Source organism: Sapajus apella, unplaced genomic scaffold (assembly GCF_009761245.1).
Source record: "Sapajus apella isolate SASKATOON/1434 unplaced genomic scaffold, GSC_monkey_1.0 scaffold26, whole genome shotgun sequence".
In the NCBI taxonomy this organism is placed as follows: Eukaryota; Metazoa; Chordata; class Mammalia; order Primates; family Cebidae; genus Sapajus; species Sapajus apella.
In genome coordinates, this window is record NW_022436966.1 from 15713242 (window position 1) to 15722201 (window position 8960).

Sequence of the window (8960 nt, forward strand, 5' to 3'; positions counted from 1 at the left end):
CAGCATATGCACGTAGTCTGTGATACTCTTCTTGCAATTACTGGGTCCTCTGACAGAACCGCTATTCCTTTTCTAGACATACCTCAAAGGATCAAGATTTCTGAGAATATGTGATTGTTAGTACAACAGTTACCTCCAAACCTACCCCAGCATCACCATATATCAGAATAATGTCTAAGCCCCTCAGCCCAACACCAGCATCACATATTGCCTGAATATAAGACGATGTGTATAGCTTCAATATATCTTTTAGATAAGCCCCTCACATTTTTTTCATTTTTTGGTCTTTGGAAGTTTCAGTAAGAGGTAGCATATAAATTTGTACTTTTATCACTATTCTGTACATCTGTGGTTTTGGGAAAGAAACAGCCACTTGTTTAGAAGAGAAAGGGCATTGTTCTCACCTGAATGAGAAAATTCCTCTTGAGCACTTTACCAGGGTTCCAAGCAAAAGAGGACAAATGTATTCTACCACACCTGGAAACTTTATGTGGTGGTAGAATTTGTGGAGCAAGTGACACAGGCTCTCTATTGTGACTCATCAAACTTAAGACACTGTGTCTAAAACCCATGACACTCCAGTATGGTTGGGGCATGTCTTAATTTAATGTCAATTTTGTTCCAAGGGATCAAAACCATACATTGTTACGTGAAATCTTTACCATCAGAGTATTGTTTAATGTCTTCTCATTTTATGGGAAACTCCTTTTTCTTCAGTGTTGAATTTCTCTATATAATCATTTCAGGTTAGATATTTGACCAACATCATTACAGAGAAACTCTGATGTTCTATAATTTTTAAAATAGAGCCTAGTTTCAGAGCTCACAGAGAATGAGACCTCCCAGGAATTCAACCCTGAGTTGCTAATTTCTATCTTAACATTATACCTAGGAAGTGATTTTTAGACTGTCTTGAGAAGATTTAGAGGAAGGAGAAGGAAGAGATTACATCTTTTATTAAGTGTTTAAGCTGATTTGTGAATTCTAAACTTGTGGTAGGAAAGGAATGAAGAAATTTAGTACTTCTGAGCTTCTTGTTCCTAAAGTTAGTTATTGTTTGTGAATAAAAGTTTACTATTCTGAAAGTAAATATTTCAAAGGGAAGAAAATGTCAGAAGATTTTAGGACTATGAAAATTAGTTATGTGAAAATCTAATATTAGCACTCTTAACATAGACATAGCACATCACCTGACCAACTCTTTGGCATCTTTTCATATTTCCATCACACTGCACTGTGAATTGCCTGCCACTAAAGTCTTTGTTTTCAATAAAGTAATAAACCCTCATGTATACTTCCTTGAAAATGTCATACTACCTAGAATATATTTGAAGCATAGTAAATATTCATGACTATTTACAAAATGACTGTTTAATTATTTTTACCTTCAAGATAAATAATGAAGACATCTGCTGTGAAAGGCACATAGAAATGTTGAAATGAACATATTAGTTAATCACTTATTTACGATGAACTTGTTGAATTCTCACCATGTGTCATGTATTTTGATAAGCTCCTATGAGCATATTAATTAGGTAGATAGAGGTGACAATGCATTCACCAGATTACAATAGATTGGTGAAGACAAATGATTAAACAAATAAACACAAAAAATGGGTTAAATACCATAGTAGCAGAATTATAAACAATTTAGATGGCATTGTAACTGAGATTTCTAATCCAGAGGTGGGAAAAGAGTTCCAGCTAAAGCTGCTATCTTGAATAATGAATATGGGCTATCTAGAAAAAGCCAGGAATTCCAGTTCCAGCTTTGTTAAAGAAGCTAGAATTAGACTTAACTTATTATCTAAGCAACTATAAAACTAGACCATTTATGTGAAGCAAATATTTATAGCTATAGGATAGAAGCCATTGTAAGGCTGAGATCCTGTTGGGAATGGAGGGGAAGCATTCTATTTGGCATGGCTTTCTGCCTGGAGCAATGTCCAATGCTTGAAAGTAGAAAGGAGAATTCTCACTGGATAGAGTAAAACCAGAGTTTTGTGTTTGGAGGCTACTAACATGGCTGGAGTTTTTGGAGAATGTTGGCAGAGGGAAGGTAGCCATAGGTCTCACTATCCGTATATCTGTAAAGGAGTTATCCTCTGATCCTGGGGGTGCAAAGTGAAATTCTGTAAGGCATAATAGCAGTAAACTGTTGATGAGGGACTGACAGCTCAGCAGACATTTCCACAAAAATAGTGCACGAAAAGTTGTGTAGATGATAAAGTTTTGACTCAGCTAGAGTCCAAACTACTTAATATTTAAGCCAAGCATTCAGTTAAACCCTCAAACAGGCATACATTTAAAGTGAAGATCTAATTCTGACTACTTTATACTTTGGCAGGTTCTTTGCTCTAGAACTAAGGGCAAAACTGAAATAAACTCATCCTTAAAATACAAGGCTGAAGAAAATAAACAATCTACCTGTAATCAAATGCCTCCAAAGCAGAGAGATAGCACAATCCATTGTCTGCAACAGATCATCAATAATGTCCAGGGTATAATAACAGAAAGTACTAGACAAGCAAAAAGGTAGGAAAGTGTTACCCATTTTGAAGATGTAAAAGAGCTTACAGGAGCCAAGCCACAGTTGAACTAGATGTTTAAATTATCAGACAATGATTCTAAATGCCTATTGTAAACTTGTACATGAATTTGAAGAAGAACAGCTAAACAATTGGATGGGGAAGACATCAGCAGAAATAAGAAACTACCCCAAAAGTTTTTTTTTTTTTTTTTGGTAAGAAAATGCCAATCTTATATATTTCTGAAAATAGAAGATATATTCACATGTATTTCATAAAACCAGTACAATCTTGACACAGATATTTTTTTTTGTTTCTTTTTTTTTTTCCCATTTATTTATTTTATTGCATTTTAGGTTTTGGGGTACATGTGAAGAACATGCAAAATTGTTGCATAGGAACACACGTGGCAGTGTGATTTGCTGCCTTCCTCCCCATCACCTACATCTGGCATTTCTCCCCCTGCTATCCCTCCCCAGCTCCCCACCCCCCACCGTCCCTCCGCTATTTGCCCCCAACTGACCCCAGTGTGTAGTGCTCCCCTCCCTGTGTCCATGTGCTCCCATCGTTCAACACCCACCTATGAGTGAGAACATGCGGTGTTTGATCTTCTGCTCCTCTGTCAGTTTGCTGAGAATGATGGTTTCCAGGTTCATCCATGTCCCCACAAAGGACCCAAACTCATCGTTTTTGATGGCTGCATAATATTCCATGGTGTATATGTGCCACATTTTCCCTATCCAGTCTATCGTTGATGGGCATTTGGGTTGGTTCCAGGTCCTTGCTATTGTAAACAGTGCTGCAATGAACATTCGTGTACATGTGTCCTTATAGTAGAACGATTTGTAATCCTTTGGATATATACCCAGTAATGGGATTGCTAGATCAAATGGAATTTCTATTTCTATGTCCTTGAGGAATCGCCACACTGTCTTCCACAATGGTTGAACTAATTTACACTCCCACCAACAGTGCAAAAGTGTTCCTACTTCCCCACATCCTCTCCAGCATCTGCTGTCTCCAGATTTTTTAATGTTCGCCATTCTTACCGGCGTGAGATGGTATCTCAATGTAGTTTTGATTTGCATTTCTCTTATGACCAGTGATGATGAGCATTTTTTCATATGTTTGTTGGCCTCAGGTATTGACACAGATATTAAAAGGAAAAAAAAAACAAATATGCATTTGATATGGTTTGCCTCTGTGTCCCCACTCAAATCTCATCTAGAATTGTACTTCTCATTCTAGATGAGATCTAGGTTGAGGGAGGCATATGGTGGAAGGTAATTAGATCATGAGGGTGGTTTACCCCATGCTGTTCTTCTGATAGTAGGGAAGTTCTCATGAGATCTGGTTGTTTGATAAGTGTCTGGCATTTCCCCCTTTGGCTCTCTGTCTCCCTTAATGCCATGTAAGAGGGTGCCTGCTTTTCCTTTGCCTTCTGCCATGATTGTAAGTTTCATGAGGCCTCCCCAGCCATGCAGAACTGTGTGTCACTTAAACCTTTTTTGTTTATAAACGACTCAGTTTCAGTCAGTGTGAAAACTGACTAATGTACCATTATCCAAAATTTTTTATAAGTATTAGCAGATTAAATTCATCAATATACCTGAAATCATGATTAAATGAGTTTTATCTTAAGAGAGAAAGTTTAGGTTAACATTCATAAATCAAGCATCACCATCGATCAATACACATAATAAAGAAAACAATCACCTCAAGAAAAATTATTTAATTAAAATTCAAAACCAATTAGCTATAGAAATGATATTACCAAATTAGAAATAGAAACTTACTTAAAATGACAAAAAGGATTTAGGAGAACCTAAAGGGAATACAGGTAATATTATATTTAGTGACAAAATTGTAAAATATTTCTCTCCTATATTTGGGAAGAAAAGAGTTCCAATTTTACCATCAATGTTTTAAAAATATTGTCCTGCAGGCCCTACCTAATACTGGAAAAGTAATAGGAAAAGAGGAAAAAAAAAAGAATGAATGAAAGACGAAAGAAAAAGCATATATTTTTATAATGACATAATTGTGTGTATCAAAAATGTAAATCGAAGCCATCAATAAAGAAATTGCTAGAACTGATAAACTCACTTAGCAATATCGCTGGATATAAAGTAAATGTAAAAACATCAATGCACATCTATAGAATAGCCCCAAACAAAACCTGAAAACCCAAATTTACAAAATTATCATTTATAATATTTTCAAAAATGAAAAATGTAGGAAGATGTTAACAAAAATGTAAAAGCTCCATACAACAAACTATAAAAACTTGATGGAAATTAAAGATGTTCAAAAAAACCCAGAGAAATATGTTAATTTAAAGATTGGCAAACTTGATTTTATTGAGTTGTCATTTCTCCTAAATTTATCTGTAATTTCAAGGCAATTCTAACAAAAAATTACAGCAGAATTTTCTGCAGAAATTTATATGTAGGTTGAAGAAACTTATTTAAAAATGAAAATTTCATTATGTGGCTCTTGACTAGCCAACACAATCTTGAAGGAGAAACACAAAGTTGGAGGATTTTAGTACCAGATTTTAGTACATATTGTAAAACTAGAATAAGTAAGACGATGCTGTTGGAGTTAGGATTTAAAAAAAAAAAAAGCCAATAGCATAAAATAGATATTCAGTGCCTCGATCTCCAAACATATAGTCAACTGATTTTTGTCAAAGGTACCAAACAAGTTTAATCTGAGAAAGGAAATTATTTTCAGCAAATAATGGTGGAACAACTAGATAATTATATGGGAAGAAACATTGAAATTTTCTCATATCACATACAGAAAAGTAATTTGAGATGGTTCATATGCCTAAATGTTCACATTTCTAAATGTGTTAAATTTATAAATATTCTGAAATAAAATATGTTCACAAGTTTTGGGCTAGAAAACATTTTTAGGTGGGCTCAAGAGTTACTAATAATAAACAGAAAATATTAATTGGACTTAGCTAAAATGTAAATATTTTGCTTATCAAAAAACAATATTACAAAAGTGAAAGCCAAGCCACAGATTTGGAAAAGGTATTTTTAAAACATGTATCTGACAACTAGTTTTTATTAAGATTATATGAAGAACACCTATAACTTAATTATGAAAAGAAAAACAACACAATTAAAATAGGGATGAAAGACTTGAACATTTTACCAAATCTATGTATAATAATTCCCATAGCACATATGAAAAGTTGTTTAGTGCCACTGAATCACTGGAAAAATGCAAATTGAAACCACAGTGTGATGTGACAACACCCTCATCCTCACTAGAATGGTTGAAATGAAAAATACTAAAATATCAAAGGAAATGGAACACGTAGAACCCTGTGTATTATTGGTGTCCATGTAAAATAGAATAGCCACTGTGGAAACTAGCAGTTTCTTAAAAGTTAAATATCCCAAACAAGAGAGCTGGAGATGAGGCTGGGGGAAGCCACAGGTAGAAGGAAAAGCTGGAGGTCACAGTAGGACTAAAGATCCTCTTGCACCCCAGCCTAGTCTTCTTTGTTAAAATGGATGAAGGTCCCTGTCATCTTTGTGTATCTACAGTAGCTCTTTGGTGAGGTAGAGGATTCTGTCTTTTAACATGTTTCTGACATTTTATCTTAAGCTTTGCTTATTCCCTCCACCAAATTGAAAATAGATGCACTGTCTTCTTCATCTCAGTTTCTGCTGTGTCCAGCGAACTTATCTTGTTTGAATTTAGAAAGGATGAAACTACTTTATTGAACAGGAAAGTCTCATATCATTGGCTAACTGACAAGTGGGGCTGTTTTCCTGGTACACTGAGAAGGAGGATGCTTTTGGAATCTCTTGCAGAAAACGCAACCATGTACACATATACTTTTTGGAATCATTGTCTCTTCAAACTAGCTTGTTCTTAGCTGTATGAGAGAAAGTGGTATCTTGCCTCAGTTGTAAATAATTATTGCATTCTTAATAATTAAAAAATCCTCATTATGAATTATGCAACCTTTAGATTTTAATGAAATCATTTGAGGATTCATCAGTTTAAATCTCCTTTACCTTATCTTATGTCCACCTCCTTCTATATTCTTTACAGGATTTTCCTGTAAGATTCTTTACTCCTTTTTATGTGTGGCCTCATAAATAAGCTAAAGAAAAATAAAAATTATCTAATGACTGATTGTCTGATTGCTACATTGCCAAACTTTTTCTGGCTGTGTTTCAGATACAAGCTAAAAATCTGCTCTGGTGTTTTTTAGAAGATTAACTTTAAAAAAGATTCTTCATTAAAATGCACAATATTGATTTTTAAATGTGATTATCTAAATGGGAAAAAATCCTAGGATAGGAATACAGTGACTGTTCATGCCAATCAAACCTACGTTTAGTATAGAAGAGCACCAAAACTAATGACAACCATCATTAGACATTGAGGCTCCACAGAAACTGAAATTCTTCGTGCATGTACAACAAAAGTCTCCACAATAAAACAAATAATATGACATCTTACACAAAAAACATGTGAATTGTAATGAAGATTCCTGAAATGTAAAATAAGTGCCTGTATGCATAATAAGATCTTAGCTAACTATGAGCCATGAGAACATATTAAAATAAGAAAATTCTCATATACTTGGCGAGTTTTAGTTAGTCACTATATCAATCATTGTGACAATCTTTTTCACCAGCCAAATTCTTCTTATTTCTATCTCCTTCATTATCCTTGGTGGAGAATCTAATGAGCAGAGAAATGTCCAAAATATAGGAATCTGGAAGAAGTAAAGATCCTTAAAATGTCAGCATGAGAAAGTCAGTTTCTGCTAATGTTTCCTGAAACAAACGAATTTTCAGGTATAGAAAGATGCCATATTCATCACAATGACTTATAAAAATTCACTATAATTTACAACTCTTCTTCTAGAAATAGCCCTTGTGTAAATAATAATCACTTAACCTGAAATTAAATTGATCTTAAGATAAATCATTGGACAATTTCCAAGAAAATTGGCAAATAGCATTTGCATTTTTACTGCTATTAGAGTATAGGAGATCTGGATAATTTATAAACAAATAAACCAAACAGCTGGAGGATAGAGAATTCATCAGGCTGAAAACCACCTCTGGAGATTTAAGAACAGATCCCTCGACATTAGACTTAGCGAGTGTCACTGCTCTTCTGATGTGAATATAAAAGCTTTTATTGTTACTCTAAAATCTCAAGTGTTACAACAACATAGATTTTCTCCCCAGATGAGTCCAACTTCCACACAGAAAATTTCACCAGCTCCTGTTAAATTTCATATAACAGGAGCAGGAGGGAATATTCCTTACACTGACTTGTCCACATCTCTTCCCTTTGATGGGCTCTGACCAGAAAACTCATTGTTCTATGCCATATATCCAATTGCTAAAGCGTATGTTACACATATCGGATAGGGGACCCGATAACCCTAACCTTTTCTCAATATGTACTTCTACTTGCAGACCTTGTCACTGGTCCTAACCAAATTGTTTCCAGCTGGCAAGGGGAATGTTCTAAAGAAAACTTACAGGAAAACAGAAAGATTAAAAGTACAGCGAAGCCATTATGCAAATGTAAGGTCATTCAAGGCTGTCCTGCTTGAAAAAGATAAGGTATAAAAATGGAAGAAAGATATCATAGTACAACTTTTCTAGCACATCTCAGATTATTTCAAATTCTCTTTCAGTAAGACCACTGTATGGTTATTAATATTCTCCTAAAGCCACACAAAATGTTCAACCTGCACCCACTTTTACTAAACTACAAAAAGCTTCAATTGTTTTATTTCATGCTAATACTTTCATTTTTTCATGTGTAGAGTCATAGGTAACCTAAAAATGCAAGTATCATTTTTTAGAGGTATTCCTGCTTTAATATACAGGAAAGGCCAGTGTTAAGAGCACTGGAGACTCTTCGACAAAATGGATCCTAGCCTACTGGTTTCCTCCACATTCAGGAAATATCTTATAACATTTCAAAATATGTAGGGACATAATTTTGTGAAGCAGATTTAAATTTCATCCAATAAAATTAGAAAATGAACAGAAGTTCTGGGCAGTTTAAAATGACATGGTGCATACCTTATTAAATTTAAAAGAATATAGTATAAATTGTACAAAATGTGTTCTTAGAGTATAATGGAATTAAATAAGAAATCATGGTAATATAGTTAGAAAATCCCAAAATATAGAGATTAAACAACACACTTCTAAGGAACACATGGGCCAAAGAAAAATTCTCAAAAGAAATTTTAACATATTTTGAATTAAATGAAAATACAAGTTATCAAAATTTGTGAGAAGTAGCAGTGATTACACAGAAATTTATGGCATTTAATGCATTCATTAGAAAAAATCTAACATTAAAGATAATAAGTTTCAACCTTAGGAAACTAAAACAAAGAAGACAAAATTATATTCAGAAAAG

General features: G+C 34.1%; 1 non-coding gene across 1 annotated transcript; it reads right to left on the reverse strand.

Moving 5' to 3' along the window:
- Nucleotides 1-709: 709 nt before the first annotated feature.
- Nucleotides 710-774, reverse strand: LOC116560685. Its single transcript, XR_004273080.1, has one exon. It is a non-coding gene; the product is annotated as a small nucleolar RNA SNORD78 (small nucleolar RNA).
- Nucleotides 775-8960: the final 8186 nt, after the last annotated feature.